The following is a 21542-nucleotide window of genomic DNA, read 5'->3' as shown; positions in this document are numbered from 1 at the left end:
TTGCTAAAGGCAAAAAGATTGGCAAACATCCTTACAGGCAGCTGTAGCAAAGCTGGGCAGGGACACCTCATAGTGCTGTGGTGCACAATTCTGGCAGGGAGAGGGAAGGCATTCACAGTTTATGATTGGAAAGGAGCACCCTAAAGCTTTGTAGTCAATAGCCTTCATAAACTTACACCCTAGCCCTGGGGCTATGGCACATTGAAATTGACACCCATGTCTTCTTCACTGAAGGCATATTCAGGGTTACCTTTGATATTGTTAATGAAGTAGAACTTTACTAAATAATGTTACCGTGACGCTATTGGTGGAAATCTAGTGCAATTAGTGCTAATGCAATAGTGTTCTATTGTGGCCAAAGTTTCTGGGAATACCAAAATATTGCCCCAGACTAAAACTAGCTTGTCCCACAAGGTTCCCAGGAGAGGTATATCCACATAGAACAATAACAAGGGAAAGCAGAATACCACTTTGCTATTAGCTGGGCTTTGGGCCTCAAACCTCAGTGTGAGCTCAGGTACACCAGGCCACCAGGCAGACGTGTATAGCCTTAGAGTCCTGAGAGATCTCTTCCAACTGCAAGGCCAAACCCAAATGGATCTTACCTCACCTTCATTATCTTCATGGAAGAAAGAGACAAAAAAGAGTAATGCTAACTAAAAGCTGTCCCTAAGCTAGGTTTCAGCCTTGTGTGTGAAAGAGAAAAAGAGGACCAATCTACACCTTTATCCTAATATATGATGCATAGTGACTTGACCTAATGATTGATGGCCCAATCAACATGGTGATAATTGACAAATCTTCCTGATAGGGGTAGGGGTACAAAGAAAGGGATGGTAGAAAGGTGGTTTTCCCAGCCCTAGTCCATAGATATTAGTGAGATCTAGGTTAATAAATAGGTATGAGAGAGTAAATGGTGGATCAGGTATCTTTAATAGACTCCTTCTCATATCCTAACTCTCTAGAAATGATAGATACTATATATTTTCAAAATTTTGTTACCATTCAAGAATATAGTTTGTGATCAATAGAAAGAGACCAGGTAAAACAAAAGCATTTCAACATAATTCAATCAGTCAGAAAGCTTATAAGTCACAAATCCTCTGTGAAAGAACCAATAGTAAATATATTCTGCTAAAGAACTCAATGAATTTGAACACAAAGAAGTGAGATATTGCCAATAAATGAGCAAATAAATCAGTAAATCTGTAAAAGAAGGTATCAGTGCAAGAAGTGACTGGGGTGGCAGCATGGGGAAGGGATGGCAAAGAGGGAATAGAGGTAAGAAGATGTATTCTAAGTTTCTTGCCTTGCTCAGAGAGAACTAGAGATACTGATTAATGCTAAATGTTGACAGAATTTATATGTTTTAATATGTGTAGTGATACTGTGCAGGTGAACCCTAGAAACTTAGAAATAAAATGTATAATTTTTAAACCATTTACAAGACACATTTGTAAAACAAAATAGTACTAAAAGGTTGAAAAATAAAAGGATTGAAAAATATACTCAAGTGTCCATAAAAATAATATAGGTATAGCAATATAAATGTCAGACAAAACAGAATTCAAAGCAAAGCAGAAAACATTAAAAAACTAAAAGTACTGCATCAATAATAGGTACAGGCCACCACAAAAATAAAATTGTGAGCCTCTACAATTTAGGTTTAAAGTAGAGATCAGCAAATTCATAATTGTAACATAAAAACACACCTTTTGGGATGCCTGGGTGGCTCAGTGGCTGAGCATCTGCCTTTGGTTCAGGGCATGATCTCAGGGTCCGGGGATGGAGTCCCACATCAGGCTTCCTGCATGGAGCCTGTTTCTTTCTCTGCCTGTGTCTCTGCTTCTCTCTGTGTGTCTCTCATGAATAAATAAATAAAATATTTTTAAAAACCCACACTTTTCACAGGAATTATCACATCACTAATTTACTAACTAACCTACTAACTAAATAAGAACCTACAGGATTTAAATAATACAATTAGCAAACTTGAACAAATATATGTTTGTACTAACAAACGCAAAATGCACACACTTTTCAAATGCACATTGAAGACTTATAAAAATGGATGACATATTAAGCCACAAGGGAAATCTCAACAAATTTCAAATAATAAAAATTATATAGGGTCACCTATTAACCACAGGGGAGATGAAATTGCATTTCACAACAAAATAATAGTTTGAAATCTATGCCTTTGAAAATAAGAGGGGAAAAACACACTTCTGGTCAAAGGCAAAATTACATAAAATATTATAAACTAATGCAAGATAAAAAAACCAATAAGATCTCTGTATATCAAAACCAGTGAGGTCTAGCCAAAGTAGTACTCAGAGGAAAATGCATGATCTTAAATGCATTTATTAAAAAAAAATATTGAAGGTAAATAAAAGCTTAAGAGTTAGGTAAAAAATAAATGAGCTGAATGAAAGTAAAAGAAAGGAATTGATATAGGTAAAAGCAGAAATCAATGAAAGAAAAAAATTTAAAGTTGAACAATAAATGAAAAACTGGTTGTTTGAGGTGACCAGTGAAATAGACAAGTGCTCTTTCTGATAAAGAAAGAGAGAGAGGACAAAATAATAGAAATAAATTTAGGCTCCATCGGTGTCCATCGAAAGATGAATGGATAAAGAAGATGTGGTTTATGTATACAATGGAATATTACTCAGCCATTAGAAACGACAAATACCCACCATTTGCTTCAACGTGGATGGAACTGGAGGGTATTATGCTGAGTGAAATAAGTCAATCAGAGAAGGACAAACAGTGTATGTTCTCATTCATTTGGGGAATATAAATAATAGTGAAAGGTAATATAAAGGAAGGGAAAAGAAATGTTGGGAAATATCAGGAAGGGAGACAGAACATAAAGACTCCTAACTCTGGGAAACGAAGTGGTGGTGGAAGGGGAAGAGGGCGAGTGTTGGAGGGGAATGGGTGACGGGCACTGAGGCGGACACTTGACGGGATGAGCACTGGGTGTTTTTCTGTATGTTGGTAAATTGAACACCAATAAAAATTAATTTAAAAAAATTAAAAAATAAATTTAGGCTCCAAAGAAGATTGCTTTATTTTGCAAAGAAATTTGAAAACCTTGATGAATTTACTTGCTAAGAAATTATAAATTACCAAAATCATCTAAGTAGTATAAAACTGGTTAGACTGTTAGCCAGCAAAGGAACTGGAAGGGTAGTCAAAGATCTACCTGTAAAAGTTGTGGTAGACAGCTTCTAAAAAGGGCCACAATAATCCCTACTTCCTCATATTCACACCTCTGGTTAATCCCCTCTCCTTGAGTGTGTATTGGACCTTGTGGACTTGCTTCTAGTGAAAAGACTCTGGCAAAAGTGATGGAGTGTCACCTCCAAGATCAGGTCACAAAAAGATTAAGTTACTTTTGTCTCGCTGGCATTTTCTGGTTCTCCCTTGCTAGCCTTGATGAAGCAAATTGCTATGTGGTGAGCTGCCTTTTGGAGAGGTTCACATGGCAAGGAATTGAGAGAGACCTCTGGCCAACATCTAGTAAGGAACTGAGGTTCTTAATCCAACAACCCACAAAGAACTGAATCCTACCACTAGCCCCACTAGCTTGGAAGTGGACCCTTTTCCAGTTGAGCTTTGAGATAACTGCAACCCCAGCCAGCACCTTGAATGCAGGTTGTGAGAGACCCTAAGCCAAAGGTATCCAGCTAAGCCATGTCTGGTTTCTTGAGCTACAGATATAATAAATGCTTGTTGCTTTAATTATCCCAAAGCACAGTTTATTATATGGCACTGTATAACTATAATAAAAATATAGACAACAGGTCTGGATAATTTTATTTATTATATGAACTGTTTCTGAGCATAGAAAAAGATGAACAGCTATCCCACTTACTCTAAGAAGTTAGCTTAACCCTGATACCAAAGGTGAACAAAAACAGGATATGTAAAAAATATGACAAGCTAATCACATCAATGAAAAAAGCCATAAATAAACATTTAGCAAACAAAATCTAACAGCATGTTAAATGAACCATAACCATGTAGAATTTATCTCCAAGAAAGTAATACTTTTAAAAAGTATTGCATACTTATTATATAACTAGAATCTGTTCTAGATTCTAGGTATACACACACATGCGCGCACACACACACACACACACACCATGGTCTCATGAGGTAGCTTCTAGAAAACTGAAGGAGTAGATAGAGGTTTATAAATCCACAGGAGTATATGGAGGAAGAAGTGGGATTTGAACCTATCTCACTCTGCTGATCGACATCGGAAAAATCTATCAAGTAGTTCATTATACTGTCATATTAAAAAGTAATAATTATACCACCATCTTAATAGATATTTAAAAAAAAAAGTTATGGGAGGGACGCTTGGGTTGCTCAGCGGTTGAGCATCTGCCTTCGGCTCAGGGAGTGATCCTGGTCTGGAGATCCAGTCCCACATTGGCCTCCCTGCGAAGAGTTTGCTTCTCCCTCTGCCTGTGTCTCTGCCTCTCTCTGTGTATCTGTCATGAATAAATAAACAAAATCTCTTTAAAAATTATGAGAATGAATATTCATTTCCCATTAAAACAAAACAAAACTCCTGGAAAACTGAAAGAAATCAGAAATTTACAGCAAACATCACACAGAGTGGTTAATTATTAGAAGCCTTCCTTATCAAAGTCAAGAACAAGACACAAGTGCCTATCATTACCATTCTTTTTCAACATCAAACTGAAGATTCTGCCAATGTAATATGATAAGAAATATAAGTTAATAAATATAAATATTGGAAAACAAGATAATAATAAGCTTGATAAATCTGTAGCCAGGCTAATATGAAAAAAGAGAGAAGACACAAAATTGCACATATTAGAAATGAAAGAGGAGCCATGACTACTGATATCATGGACATTAATAGTATAATAAAGTATAATAGAAGTACTATGGACAGCTTTATATTCACAAATTTGATAACTGGGATGAAACAGATCACTTTCTTGAAAAATAAAAACTACTAATATTTACACAAGGAGAAATAGTTGAATTGAATAACTCTGTATCTATTAAAGTAAATTAAATCTGTAATTAATAAAATTCCAAAAAAGAAAACAACAGATCCAGATGGTTTCACTGGTGAACTCTATCAAAGATTTAATAGAGAAATTATACAAAATACTCATAATCTCTTCCAGAAAAAAGAAGCAGAAATTCTATGCTTATTCTGTGAGGTCCACATTACCTAAGACCCAAATCAGATAAGACATTACAGAGAAGGGAAACTACAGAACAATCTCTCTCATGAACACAAATGTAAAAATCATGAATATTAGCAAACTGAATCCAATAATATATAAAGTGAATTATGCACAGGACTGAGTAGGATTTATGGAAATCTGGTTCAAAATTCAAAAATCAATGTAATCTATCCACACATCAACAAACTAAAGAAGAAAACACATATGATCATATTAATTATGCAGAAAAAGATTTTGATAAAATTAAACACTCATTCACAACTGTCTATAAACAAAAAATAGAGATAAACTTCTTCAACTTGATAAAGCATATCTACAAATACCCACAGCTAACATTATATTTAATGGTGAGAAAATAGATTCTTTCCCTTTAAGATTGGGGACAAGGTGAAAATGTTCTCTCTCACTACTCTTATTCAACACTGTCCTGGAAGTCCTAGCTAGTACAATAACACATGAAAAAGAAATAAGAAGTATAGAGATTGAGAAGGAAGCAATAAAATTGTATTTTTTCAATAGATGACATGATTGTCTAATGTAAAAATTCCCAAAGAATCAAAAAGAAAAACCTCCTGTAACTAATAAGTGAGTATGCTAAAGTTGCAGGATATAAAATTCATATGCAAATGTCAACTGCTTTCCTATATATCAGCAAGGAGCAATTGGAATCTGAAATTTAAAAAAAAAAACCCTGTTTATTATAACACGAAAAAATGAAATGCTTAGATATAAATCTAATGGGTAGGTACAGAATCTATATGTGAAAAACTACAAAAGTGTTAAATAGAAGAATATCTAAATGAAATGTGCATATACTCTGTGTTCATTGACTTGAAGACTCAATACTGTTAAGATGTCAGTTCTTCCCAATTTGATCTATAGATTTAACATAATCTTAATCAAAATCCTATCAAGGAGTTTTGTATTGACAAGCTGATTTTAAAGTTTATATGGAAAAGCGAAGACTTAGGGTGGCCAACACAATATTGAGGAAGAACAAAATTGGAGGACTCACAAGCCATATTTCAAGACTGACTATAAAGCTATAGTAATCAAAACAGTGTGGCATTAGTAAAAGAATAGACACACAGATGAATAGAACAGAAGAGGCTAGGAAATAGAGTCATACAAATATAGTCAGTTGATCTTTGACAAAGTAGCAAAGGCAAATTCAATAAATGCTGCTGGAACAGTCAGACACCCACAAGTGAAAACAAAACAAAACAAAACAGAAACAAAACAGCTACAATGGCAACAAAACACCTAAACACAGACCTTATACCTCTCAAAAAATTAAATCAAAATGGGTCATAGACCTAAATGCAAAACACAAAACTACAAAACTTATGGAACAAAATATAGAAGAAAGTCTAGGTGACCTTCAGTTTGTGGTGAGTTTTAATATACAACACCAAAAGCACAATCTATGAAAGAAAAACTTAACATGTTGTATTTTATTTTTTTTTATTTTTTTTTAAATTTTTTTAAATTTTTATTTATTTATGATAGTCAAAGAGAGAGAGAGAGGGAGAGGCAGAGACTCAGGCAGAGGGAGAAGCAGGCTCCATGCACCAGGAGCCCGATGTGGGATTCAATCCCGGGTCTCCAGGATCGCGCCCTGGGCCAAAGGCAGGCGCCAAACCGCTGCGCCACCCAGGGATCCCCATGTTGTATTTTATTAAAATTAAAAACATGTACTGTGAAAGACGCTGTTGGAAAAATCAAAAGGTAAGCCACAGATTGGGAGAAAATACTTGCAAAATATGTATTTAATGAAAGACCTATATCCAAAATACACTAAGAACACAAAATACAAAAATAAGGAAACAATTAAAAATGGGTAAAAGGCTGTGCATTGTGTAGTATACACATTTTAACAATATTTGTTCAATCCATGAACATAGAATGTCTTTCCATTTCTTTGTGTCATCTTTTATTTCTTTCATCAGTGTTTTGTAGTTTTCAGGGTACAGGTCTATCACCTCCATCGTTAAGTTTATTCCTAGGTATTTTATTATTTTTGGCAAAATTATACCCACTTTGAGATGGATCCTTAATTTCTCTTTCTGCCACTTCACTATTGGTGTACAGAAATGCAACAGATTTCCATACATTGATTTTGTATCCTGAGACTTGTATCAGTTCTAGCAGTTTTCTGATAGAGTCTTTCAGGTTTTCCATAGAGATTATTGTCATCTGCAAATATTGAAACTTTTACATCTTCCTTGCTGATTTGGATGTTTTTTTATTTCTTTTTGTTGTCTGATTGCAGTGGCTAAGGCTTCCAGTACTATTTCAAATGACAGTGGTGAGAGTGGATGTCTCTGTCTTATTCCTGACTATAGGGCAGAAGCTTTCAGTTGTTCCCCATTAAAGATGATATAACCTGTTGGTTTTTCATATATGGCCTTTCTTATGTTGAAGTATATTCCCTCTAAAACCTACTTTGTTGAGGGGTTTTATCATGAATGGATGTTGTATTTTGTCAAATGCTTTTTCTGCATTTATTGAAAGGATCATATGGTCCTTATCCTTTCTTTTATTAAGGTGGTATATCATATTGATTCCTTTGTGAATATCGAACCATCCTTGCAACCTAGGAATAAGTCTCATTTGATCTTGGCAAATGATTTTTAAATATGTTACTAGATTTGGTCTGTTAGTATTTTATTGAGAAACTTTGCATCCATGTTCATCAAGAATATTAGTCTGTACTTCTCTTTTTAGTTGAGTTTTAATCTGGTTTTGGTGTCAGGGTAATGCTGGCCTCATGGAATGAATTTGGAAGTTTTCCTTCCTTTTCTATATTTATGAATCATTTGAGAAGAATAGATATCAACTTTTCTTTAAATGTTTGGCTAGAGGAACGCCTGGGTGGCTCAGTGGTTGAGCCCCTGCCTTCAGCCCAGGGCATGATCCTGGAGTCCTGGGATCGAGTCCTGCATCAGGCTCCCTGCATGAAGCCTGCTTCTCTCTCTGCTCGTGTCTCTGCCTCTCTCTTTCTGTGTCTCTCATGAATAAATAAAAAGAAAATCTAAATGTTTGGTAGAATTCACCTGTGAAGCAATCTGGCACTGGCCTTTGATTTGTTGAGAATTATTTGATTCCTAGTTCAATACTTTTGCAGTTATCCATCTGTTCAAGTTTTTTATTTCTTCCTGTTTTAGTTTTGATAGTTTATATGTTTCTGGGAATTTATCCATTTCTTCCAGGTTGTCCAACTTGTTTGAATATGGTTTTTCATAATATTCTCTTGTAATTGTATTTCTGTGGTTTGGTGGTTATTTTTTTTTCATTTGTGATGATTTTATTTATGTGGGTCCTTTCTCTTTTCCTTTGATAAGTATGGCCAGAGGTTTACCAATTTCATTATTTTTTCTAAAGAACCAGCTCCTTGTTTCATTGATCTGGTTTTTTTTTAGTTTGTATATCATTTATTTCTGCTCAAATCCATAGGGGAGGTGGGTTAGGGGATGGGTTAAATAGGTGATGGGGATTAAGAAGTGCACTTGTGAAGAGCACCGGGTGTTTTATGGAAGGGTTGAGTCACTATATTGTACACCTGAAACTAATACTACACTGTTAACTGAAGTTTAAATAAAAATTTAATTTTTTAAAATTAAAAAAATAGGGGATCCCTGCGTGGTTCAGCGGTTTGGCGCCTGCCTTCAGCCCAGGGCATGATCCTGGAGTCCTGGGATCAGGTCTCACATCGGGCTCCCTGCATGGAGCCCACTTCTCCTCTGTGTCTCTGCCGCTGTGTGTGTGTGTGTGTGTGTGTGTCTCTCATGAATAAATAAAATATTTTTAAAAAATAAATTAAAAAATAAAAGATATGAATAAATACCCTCATTGAAGAAGGTCTACAGAGAGCAAATGACTATATGAAAATATATTCAGCATCATTTATCATTATGGAGTTACAAATACAAGCAACACTATACACCTTTTAGAATAACTAAAAACAAGGGCCATGGGTGGCTCAGTCGATTAAATGTCGACTCTTGGTTTCTGCTTAAGCAGGTCGTGATCTCAGGGTCTTGAGATTGTGCCCTATTTTGGGCTCCACAGTCACCATAGAGTCTGCCAAAGTTTCTCTCTCTGCCTCTCATACTTGCTTGCTCTCTCTCTCTCTCTAAAATAAGTAAATTATCTTTAAAAAATAATAACTAAGACCCCAAACCTGACAATAGCAATTGCTGGTGAGTAATGTGGAATAATAACAAACTCTTATTTATTGCTGATGGGAATGCAAAATGATACAGCCACTTCAGAAGATGGTGTGGCAGTTTCTTATAAAACTAAACATTGATTAACATATAATCCAGTAATTGCCCTCCCAGGAATTGACTAAACTAATTTGAAATATATTCATGCAAAAATTTGCACATAAGCGTTTATAGCAGTATTATTAATAATTGCCTCAAACTGGAAGCAACAAAAATTTTCTTCAATAAGTAAATCTATAAATAAACTGTGGTACATAGACAATGGAATATTACTTAGTGCTAAAAAGAACTGAGTTATCAAGCCACAGAAAGACATGGATGAATCTTAAATGCCTATTACTAAGTGAAATAAGCCAGTCTAAAAAGGCTACATAGTATATGATTTGAGTTATGTGAGATTCTGGAAAAGGAAAAGCTATAGCAACAATCAGAGTAAACAGGTCAGTAGCTGCCAGGGGCTCAAAGGAAGAGGGTAATAATTGAATAGGTGAAGCACAGGGGATTTTTTAGGGGGTGAAAATATTTGTATGATATGTAATGGTGGATATATGACTTCATTTTTAAAAAGTCATAGAACTTTAACCACAAAGAGAGAACCTTAATGTATACAATTTAAAAAATCATTTAAGAGATTGGGGATCCCAGGATGGAATGCAGAATGTGACAAAAATAATCTAAGTGTATTGCAAATGCATGAGACAATCTCATTGAAGGACAGTGAGGGGAAAGGTATTGACCACAGTAACTTTGGAAATGGCAGATGGTGGGAGCCAAATTTCTCACTGTCAAAGTGAGAGTTTACAAATAAACAAGAGGGAGAGGCTACATTGGTAATGATTTAGAGTCCAAAACATCAGTATGAACTCATGTTTAACTTGATATATAGATCTAGAGGGTTACATATTGAATTATTTGTAGATGTATACACACATGGATTAGTACACACACAGGTATTTCACTGTCATGTCAGCTGAGAGAGTCTAGAAGCAATGACACCCAGGTGGCAGTGAGCATACCTAGGGTCTATATCTTGGTTTTAAGTACCATCCTCCAACAAAAGAAACCAGGGATCCCTGAAGAAGTGGCTGTTTTTAGGGCTAGAGCAGAATTATACAAGATAAACCTGAAGCATCTTGTAGTATCAGAAAGAAGGTACACACACACACACACACACACACACAAAAGAAGATGTGGTGTATGTACAATATTATCCATAAAAAATTGATAAAAAGATGTGTATATACAATATTATCCATAAAAAATATTATCCATAAAAAATAATGAAACTGGGGATCCCTGGGTGCCCAGGGATTTAGTGCCTGCCTTTGGCCCAGGGCGTGATCCTGGAGTCCCAGGATCTAGTCCCGCATCGGGCTCCCTGCATGGAGCATCTTCTCCCTTTGCCTATGTCTCTGCCTCTCTTCCTCTCTCTTTCTCTGTGTGTGTCTCTCATGAACAAATAAATAAAATCTTAAAAAAAGAGAATGAAACTTTACCATTTACAATAACACAGGTGGATCTAGAGGGTATAATGTTAAGTGAAATAAGTCAGAGAGAGACAAATACCTTATGATTTTACTCATATGTAGAATTTAAGATATAAAACAAAGAAACTGAGACACAAAAAACCCCTAGACTCTTAAATACAGAGAACAAGCTAGGGTTGCCAAAGGGGAGGTGGATGGAGGATGGGTGAAATAGATAAAGGAGTTGAAGGGGCACCTGGGTGGCTCAGTGGCTGAGCATCTGCCTTTGGCTCAGGTCGTGATCCCAAGGTCCTGGGATCAAGTCCTGCATCAGGCTTCCCGAGGCGATCCTGCTTCTCCCTCTGCCTATGTCTCTGCCTCTCTCTCTGTGTCTCTCATGAGTAAATAAATAAAATCTTAAAAAAAGGTAAAGGAGTTGAAGAGTACACTTAATCATGATGAGCAATGAGAAATGTATAGAATTGTTGAAACATTATATTGTACACCTGAAAGTAATATAACACTGTGTGTTAATTATACTTTAATATTTAAAAATGTATAATTCTGGAAAATACACACACACACCCAAAACCCACACATTGTTGGTGGGAGGATACTAAAAAAGGAGCACAGGAACCAACCAAAAGAACAATCTGCAATGGCTAAAGTAGAAATTTGGGCAACAGAAAAAGGTACTATTGGATTATAGCTCAAAGTATAAAATAAATATCCATAAGTCCATATTGATAAAAATAGTGACTGGCTAAATTAAAAACTGGAGGAGAGATAAATCTCCTGTGCATAAGAATTCCAAATATTTTTCACAATAAATTTATTTTTTTATTGGTGTTCAATTTGCCAACTTACAGAATAACACCCAGTGCTCATCCCGTCAAGTGCCCCCCTCAGTGCCCGTCACCCAGTCACCCCCACCCCCCGCCCTCCTCCCCTTCCACCACCCCTAGTTCGTTTCCCAGAGTTAGAGTCTTCATGTTCTGTCTCCCTTCTGATATTTCCCACACATTTCTTCTCCCTTCCCTTATATTCCCTTTCACTATTATTTATATTCCCCAAATGAATGAGAACATACACTGTTTGTCCTTCTCCGATTGACTTACTGCACTCAGCATAATACCCTCCAGTTCCATCCACGTTGAAGCAAATGGTGGGTATTTGTCATTTCTACTGACTAATATTCCATTGTATACATAAACCACATCTTCTTTATCCATTCATCTTTCGATGGACACCGAGGCTCCTTCCACAGTTTGGCTATTGTGGACATTGCTGCTAGAAACAATGGGGTGCAGGTGTCCCGGCGTTTCATTGCATCTGAATCTTTGGGGTAAATCCCCAGCAGTGCAATTGCTGGGTCGTAGGGCAGGTCTATTTTTAACTCTTTGAGGAACCTCCACACAGTTTTCCAGAGTGGCTGCACCAGTTCACATTCCCACCAACAGTGCAAGAGGCTTCCCCTTTCTCCCCGTCCTCTCCAACATTTGTGGTTTCCTGCCTTGTTAATTTTCCCCATTCTCCCTGGTGTGAGGTGGGATCTCATTGTGGTTTTGATTTGTATTTCCCTGATGGCAAGTGATGCGGAGCATTTTCTCATGTGCGTGTTGGCCATGTCTATGTCTTCCTCTGTGAGATTTCTCTTCATGTCTTTTGCCCATTTCATGATTGGATTGTTTGTTTCTTTGCTGTTGAGTTTAATAAGTTCTTTATAGATCTTGGAAACTAGCCCTTTATCTGATATGTCATTTGCAAATATCTTCTCCCATTCTGTAGGTTGTCTTTTAGAATTCCAAATATTTTATGTAAATACCCTGCCCTCCTGGGAGTAACTCGCAACTCTCTAGGTGTAAACTACCCATAGTCATTCCTCCCAAAGGGTACAATATGAAAAGAGTAACTTTATAGTAGACAAACGTGACAAACACACATCAGCCAAATGGTCACAGTTAACATCAACAGTGATAAGTCTTGTTGATTGCTCCCTTTATATGCTGGATTAAAACGGCGCTTTATCTCTGTGGGCTTCCTCCTCAAAACCCATAACCGTAGTCTAATCATGAAAAAAGCATTAAATAAATCACAATTGAAGGACATTCTACAAAATACTGAGTACTCCTCAAAACTGCCCAGCTCATCAAACAAGAAGTCTGAGAAACTATCATGGCCAAGAATGTAAGGAGACATAATGCCTAAATATAGAGTAGTATCCTGGCTGAGTTCCTGGAACAGGAAAAGGACATTTGAGAAAAACTAAGGAATTATGAATAAACTATGGATTTCAGTTAATAATGTATTGATATTAGTTCATTAATTATGACAAATGTACCACAGTCGTGTAAATTGTTTAAAAATAGGGAAAATGAGTTATTGAGTATATGGAAACTCTCTGTACTATCTTTAGAATTTTTCTATAAATCTAAAGCTGTCCTAAAATGAAGTTTATTTAAAAAGAAATCAATAGAAACTGGCAAAGACCAATTAGAAATAAAATAGATAAATGGGTTCCTTTCACAAATGCAAAAAAACCCCTATAAAATGTCTAAGAAAAAAAACAAATAAGAAGTGTGCCAGACATATAAAAGAAGACTATAAAATTTTATTGAAGAACATTTAAAAAGTTCTAAATAAATGGTGAAACATACGTGTTCCTGAATGGGAAAATCAATATTGTAAAGACATCAATTCTTCCCAAGCTATTCCACAAATTTCATCCAATCACAGTCAAATTCCCAGCAGGCGTTTTCACAGAACTTGACAAATTGATTAGGAAATTCATGTGTGTGAGAAAACGCATAAGCTAAGACAATTTTGAAAGGAAAGAATAATGAAATGGGGGACTTTCTTTACCATATATCAAAATATTTTACACGTTCTTCAGAATGAAAAGTGAGTGCTAAAGTGCTTATTCAAAATAGGTAACAATGGGTATGGCATAAACTCAGACCAACCAGCATGGACAAGGGCTCTGAACAGACAATTTGTCCTGAGGCAGGATTACTGCCTAATAATCAGACCTAGCACAGTGATAGAGATATAGAACAAAGCAACTGAATAGAGATGAGAAACACATCCATGGGTATGAGGTAATTTAGTATTCAATGAAGGTGGCCTTTCGAATCAGTAGGGAAATAATAGTCTATTGAATAAATGGTATTCAGGCAATTGGCTATTTAGAAAAAATAGATATTTTCTTCACACCACTTAAAATTAGATTAAAGATATTTAACCTCACATTTAATTAAGAAAATAAAATATAAAAGGCATTTTATCACTGGGTGATATGCTATAATGTTGACAAATTGAATTTAAATAAAATATTAAAACTGGTGGTAAAAGAGAACTCAGAGAATAATATATTAATTATATCCATTAAAACAAAGGCATTTTACCAAAGTATGTAGTTTGGAAGGTTTATACCAAAAACCAGACTTGAACAAATTTCTGTTTTACTCTAATGCTCAAGACTATTTTAAAACAAAAAAAGACTCCTCCCTAGTACTTTCTATATCCAATTCCCACACAATTTAGAGGTATTTTCATCCTTTTTAGCTGAAAAATATTTTTTCTGATTTTTTTTCCAAATTTCTGCACTATGTACTGATATGTCTTGATTTTACAGGTTTAGATATTATCTATTGACTTCCCATTCTAGAAGACAAGGATTTCACTCTTTTTCCATCAACCTATGTGCAAATGTTTCCCTTCTCCCCATTGTCCTGATATATCCATATCAGTGTCCAGTGCTAACATTAATAAGACTATGAGGCCTGAGTTATCTCATGTGTTCTTTTTGAATAATTTTTGTGTTACTCACAATTAATAATTGCCTCAATTTTTGGGTGTATTTAATTGGTTTTCTATGTACCTATAACTAATTCATTGGCAAATGGTCTGTCAGAAGAGTAAGTCTCATCTTAGTCTATCCAAACATCTTTTCCTGGAAATACCTTTCCTGGAACCCTCCATCCATTATCTCCCAGCTTTTAGTGTATGGTTGAGGGAGTTTGATACTGTTCTAACTCTTGAGACTTTGTAGGCACCTGTATTTTTTTCTTTCTGGAACTTTTTAAGATCTCTTAACTAAGTGTACTAAAACTTCACAACGATGTGACTTGTTGGTCTTTGTGTATCTATTGTGCTGGACACTTGATGTGTCCTCTCAATTCAGAAATTTATATCCTTCCATTCGGAGAAATGCAATTGATATTTTCTCATTCTTTCTTGTCTGTTCTTCTTTTCTGGTACTGTTTTTATTCAGATATTGGGTCTCTTGGAGTGTCCTAATGTTCTGTACTTTTCATTTATTTGTCTTTCTGTTTACTTGCTATCAATTTGACCTTCCTAAACATTTATATAATGTTTTACTTATGTTTCCATATTGGTAAATTACAAAATTTCTTTTATTTTTCTTTGCCTTCTATTTTTGTTTCATGGATTCTGATATACTCTGGTGTTGCCAAAATATTTGCTACCCCTGTCTATTGGGTCTGTCTATGCAGTAGAATTATACTTCCTGCACTGTTGACATCAGATTTGGACACATCACTTATTTTGGTCAATGCAATGTGAGAGGAAGTGACATGTCCCCCTTTTGATCAGGAGCTTTGAGTGTGTGTGATTCTATCATCTTTCTTTCCCCTCTACTATAAGCCTGAAGATACACCAGGTAGCACCTGCTCCTTCACCTTGACTCCTGGAGTGAAGACAATATGTAGCAAAACTGTAGTCAACATACAAGTAATATATGACATGAGCAAAAAGTTGCCCTTTGTTATCGTACACGACTAAGATGCTTGATGTTTGTGTTTAGTTTTTTTCTAGTCCCTGTGTTGTGTCTTTTTCCTCTGAATTCATTTTTCTGTTTGTTTCCATTTCTGTTTTCCACATTAAAGGCTTTGCTTAAGTGTCTGGTGATTCTTGGGTGTGAGATCATTTCTAAGAGTGAGGAACTAAAAAGCTTATTGGAGTTCTGTGTGCAGAGTATAGGTTTTTTTCAACTGGTCCCAGTAGAGTGAGTTCTCTGGGGTTTTCAGGGAATATCCAAATATCAGATTCCCCAGGGAGAAAGCCTCTAATCTCTTGTAGCAGAAGGGAGATGATATAGTATCATGATTGTCAGTATTTTTGGAACTGAGTGAGGGAAGAGGATATAGGAGGCCTCTCTGTTCAGTATGTAGATAATCACATTATTCTTCTGTTATTATCCTTGTCTTCAGTTGAGGCTGGCATCTCCTCTCTGGGGAGTAAACCTTTGGTGTTCTGCCAATATTGAAGAAGAAACTCAGAAATCTAGTTTTTCTTATACATTCTTTCAATAAGTCCACTTGTTTGCAGCCCAAATATACCTCCACTTCCAGAGGTACCTGGTGAGCTTCAATTCTTGAACATTTCTGGTTCTATGGAGTAAATTGATCTGCTTCTGGGCTTCCCCAACTGCCATCTTGGGTTTCCCTTTTCTCTGCTCCTCTTCATCTGCTTGCCAGCTTCCAACATTTTGTTGCAGTTGTCTCTCCAGTGCTATTCTCTTAGTCCTTTAACCTGATGTCTTTTCAAAATCCATTTACTATCATTTCAGTGGGATTTGGGGAGGGAACAGTGCCAAGTGTACTAATTCATTCTGTTTTGCTTAACTTGAAGTCCTGGATGACTAATGAACAAGAAGGTACAAAATAAAACAACAGTGAGATATAGTTCCATCCCTATCTTATTGGCAGTATGCTTGACACATTTTTCTAGGACCTGCCCTGGATCACAGTAACTCCTGGCATATCAATGGACAAAATAGAAGGAAAATGATGTACCTATGGTTTGATGAGATAGCCAGTCTTCTCTTCTCTTAAATTAGAGGGGAAGTGAGGCTTCCATAGCAGACTACAAGAGATGAGGACAATTGTGTCTGTAGAGAATCAAGTTGTTGGTAAGAGAGGAAGTTAGAGATAGTTTTAAGATTTAGGACAGTTTTTGCTCCTGGAGTGGGATCTTCAAAGGAATGAGAGGATTGGTAAAGAGTCTGAAGAACAATCAGCAAGAAGGAGGACAAAAAGGTTGGGAAGCCAAATTGTTCAATGGGAATAAGGCTCCTAGGGGAAGCAGGAGGATTGTGCCAGAAGGGTAGGGATAGGAGAGTGAGTGGAGAGCAGAGAGGCAGGGTAAAAAACTGTTTCTGGTTTTCCAGAACTGGGATGGACCCATGCTTTGGACTTTATCAATTCTTCTAGACTTGCTTTCCTACTCCTAAGATAGAAGTGATCCTGCCCAAGTGAGAAAGTGAGGCAGCCACTTCTCTTTTTCCCATGACCAATTAATGAGATAGCTCACACTCACATGCAGTCAGCCAGGCTAAAGGGGGAAGGGTCCACCTGTGCCTATGTGTATGTTCTGAGGCCTGGGACTGCTATGCAAAGGTTTAGCTGAGTAGACAGGTCAGATGTGCCCACCCATCCCCACTCTTCTCCTCTCCCACCATCTGGCTGAGTTCCTTGCTACCTCCTCTAGACTTCTACAATACTGTTCATTCATTCATTCATTGCCAAGTAAGCACCAAACTGTGTGGTAGGCACTGAAGGTACAGCAGTGAACCAAACAGATAAAAGCCCATGCTTTCTTGGAGTGGACAGTTTTAGCCTAGGATGAGGGTACAGGTAGAGCCCTGGGATCAGGTTGTGGCTGAGAGGGGCTAAGAAGGCTATTTCTATACTGAGACATGCTATATGTCTTATTCTTACTAAAGAGGAAAGGTTGCACCTTTCATTCTGGATTTGGAGGGGAATATGGACCTAGAATATCAGAGCAGAAAGGAGCTATGGTGCTAATTACTCCTCCCAACCTCCACTGCCACATCACCTCTTACTTAGATTTACTGTCATAGGGATCCCTGGGTGGCGCAGCGGTTTAGCGCCTGCCTTTGGCCCAGGGCGCGATCCTGGAGACCCGGGATCGAATCCCACGTTGGGCTCCCGGTGTGTGGAGCCTGCTTCTCCCTCTGTCTATGTCTCTGCCTCTCTCTCTCTCTCTCTCTCTCTCTCTCTCCTCTGTGACTATCATAAGTAAATTAAAAAAAATTATTAGATTTACTGTCATAGCTGCTATGTTCTCACTTGCTTTCCCATTTTTCCTCCTTGTTTTCCCATTTTTCCTCCTTGACTCTTCCTCTTTCAGCCTATTTGCATGATAGCAGACAAAGTGGTCCTGTTAAGATATTTATCACTTCTCTGTTCAAAATCTTACTCTGGTTCCCATTTCACTCAGAGTAAAACTCAAAGTCTTACAATGGCTGATGTGGTTCTGCTTGGTTTAGTGCTCATTTCCTCTCTGAATTCACATACCACTTCTTTCCCTTTTGCTAGCACTGCTTGAACTCTTTTCTATCCCAACATACCAAATCCCCTCCAGCCCCAGAGCCATTACACTTGTTCTTCCCTCTGCCTTGTATGTTCTTCCTCTAATTATCTACATGGTTTGCTCCTTCACCTTCTTGAGGTGTTTACCTAAAAGTCACTTTGTCAGAGAGGCTTTCCCTGACCACTCTATTTTAAATTGTACCTCACATTTACTCTTCTCATTGGTTGTCTTAATTTTTCTCTGGAGCACTATTGCCATCCCATAGACTATAGTATCTATCCTGTTTATCACCCGCCTGCCTTCACTGAAACACAAACTCCATAAGACACAGATTTTTGTCTGTTTTGGTCACTGCTGTATCCTCATAATTTAGCCCAGGTACACAGTACGTGCTTGCAAAATATTTGTAAAATGAGTGAATGGATGAATGAACATGGATTGAAACATAGGCCTTGGTGGATTATGTTGGTTTTGAAGCTTTGTTTTATGAGAAGATGTCAGGATTAGTTGATTCTACCAGGCCTGTTTGTTACTCCCCGACCCTTCTTAACAGGAGGGTGGGATTTGAAACACTGGACCTGGTCCTGAAAGGGGAGATCATTCATGCTCAGGGAACTCCTCATCTGAAGTCCCAGAGGACTCATGGATGACTGCTTTCCAGCTAGATTGTTGTGGATCTTTGAGACTATATTTTTCAAAATGGAAACAGTTCTACTGCTTCTTTTCTTCTAATTATAAAAGTAATTGGTGTTTATAGTAAAAAGATATCATGTAGTATGGAAATCTGATTGCATTCTCCTCTGCAACCCTGACCTTCCAACACTTCCTCTACCTGCAGTGTGGTAAACTGCTTTGATTTCCTTAACAACTGTATCAGGAATCTCTTTCCATATCAATACCTAAAGAGTGACATCATTGTTTTTAATGGCTGACATGTATGAATATGCCATAATTCATTTAAACAAGTCCCTGTTTTTCACTCTAATGAACAGTCTGGAAATGAACATCCTGGTACATACATCTTTACTCTCTTGACCCATTATTTCCTTAGGATGAATTCCCAGAAGTGGAATTGCTGGGTCACAAGGGCTCCCCATTGGAAGACTCCTGATACTATTGTCCAAATGTGGGAGGACTCCAATTCTAAAGAGATCAGAGCAACCCTATGCCCTGTATTTCCTCCACACAGCTCCCTCACCTCTCCCACACTCCATCTTCTAAGGGAATCCACCGAGGATTGTGGATACTCATACAGTAATTTTTATAGGTGGGTTATTGTGTGCTATGTGCTGTTTTAGACACTGCACTTATACTAACTCTTTTAATCCTAACAATATTAGGAGGTAAGTACTATTATTAGCTCCATCTTACAGATGAGGAAACTGAAGCTAAGTGAGGTTAAGTAAACTGCCCAAGGTCACACAGCTGGCAGGGAACAGATGGGAGATTCAAAGCCAGTAGTCACAGACCAGAGCCTAGACTCCTAACGCCTCACTTTGCTATACTGCCTCCAAAGCCAGGCTTTGAAGTAAGATGGACCTGGCTTCAAATAAGACTCTGCCATCTCTTAGCTGCATGATGTTACAGAAATCACTTTGCCTTTCTACACCTCAGCCTTGTCAGTATAAACCAAGTCTGTTCACCCCTACCTCACGTAGTTTGCAGGAGGCATCTATATGGTAATGCATAGCAAAAGGCACAGCATAGAGTCAGGCCTTCAGAAATGTGATTTGCCGGCCCTCCCTACTCCCTGACCTCCAACACCTCTTCTAGACCCCATGACTACAAATCCCATGGGAAACAAAAAGCAAGTTTGACACTTCCCCTGAGGTTTCTGAGCCTCGCGTTCCTGGATCTTTCTCATGCCATCTCCCCCACAGGCCAGAGCCCAGGAAGTGTGATTGCAGAAACTCTGACCCCACACATAGCCAGATAACCCCATGGTGGCAGACAGCAGGGGCAGGCCAGTTTACAGCCCCTTTTCAGCCTTCTGTGCAGGAGGTGGGACCAGGAGGATGGTTGGCTCCCCTCTCCCTGCTCCCACCTTCCTTGCTCCCTAGTCTATGGGCCCAACTTACCTCAGATTCCAGGCCTCTGAAGTCATTGCTCCAGCCCACCGGACTGGGCCTCAGGCCAGCTTCTCCGGCCCCAGGCTCACCATCAGAATCTTTGCCTTTGCTCCCTGAAGACTAATCACTGTCCTGTCAGCTTGGCCCTCTTTCCCTGTATTCTGTATTATTGTACAGAAATAGCCCTGGGCCCAGCCTCCAGCAGCTACCCCCCCCCCCCCCCCCCCCCCCGCAACCGCCCAGGCCAAGCTCCTCCACTGCTAGACTCATTGCATTTCCTCCTCTCCTCTCTTCTGCTCCTCCGTGGCTGTGATTTGACCTCTACCTCCTTGAGCCAGGCGCAAACAAGATAACCTCTACTGGGCAGAGGGGCAGCTTCCTGCACTCCTCCTGTACTCCTTCCAGCCCCTAGGCCTGGAAGGGAAAGATTTGAGGGCATGCCAGTCGTGGGTAGAAGTGTTTCTGGATCTGGCTATTGCACTTGAGAGTAGGAAACTCCTTGCTTTTTTTTTTTCTCATGGTGTGGGGCCTCACACGTTCAACAGAAAGGAGAAGATAAGAATGAAAATTCTTCCTTTGCACAACAGGGTCTCTGGAGGGTGGTGGACATAGTCAGTAGTGGGGGACCTGCAGGGAGCTGTGGATCTGCGGTGCCATAGGAAGTCTCAGAGAGGACACAGCAACTGGCAAGGTGAGGAGGTGGCATCAGGATCCCAAGAGGGCTTGGGAGGCTGGACTTTAGCCTGTGGGGAGGCTAGCAAAGGCAAGGCAGTGCCCAGTCCTCAGGGCTTCAGGGGACAGACAGGTCACCAAAGCACTAGAAAAGGTACCCAGAGACCAGAGCAGGAGGAGGTAAGGTTGGGTTTGGGCCATTGTTATGAATCAGAGCCCAGAACCAAGACAAGAGATCAGGGCCAGACCTCAGATCCACCCCCACGAGCCTCCCCTCTCCCAGTCCAGCCAAACTGTGGTGCTGGCCACAGTAGGACAGCACTTACCAGGAATCTGGGGGACTCACAAAGCAATTCCCAGTCAGGCCTAGTGGAGACCCAACAGTGTGGGGCTAAGCCAGGTGTTGTTCCTGGGGAACAGGGAAGAGGTGCTTTCATATATAACCTTGCTGGAGTTGTTTTGTTGACCCATTTTACAGATCAGAAGACTGAGGCTCAGGGAGATGAA

The sequence above is a fragment of the Vulpes lagopus genome, chromosome X, assembly GCF_018345385.1.
Source record: "Vulpes lagopus strain Blue_001 chromosome X, ASM1834538v1, whole genome shotgun sequence".
Taxonomy (NCBI): domain Eukaryota; kingdom Metazoa; phylum Chordata; class Mammalia; order Carnivora; family Canidae; genus Vulpes; species Vulpes lagopus.
Note: the sequence above shows the minus strand (reverse complement) of the source record.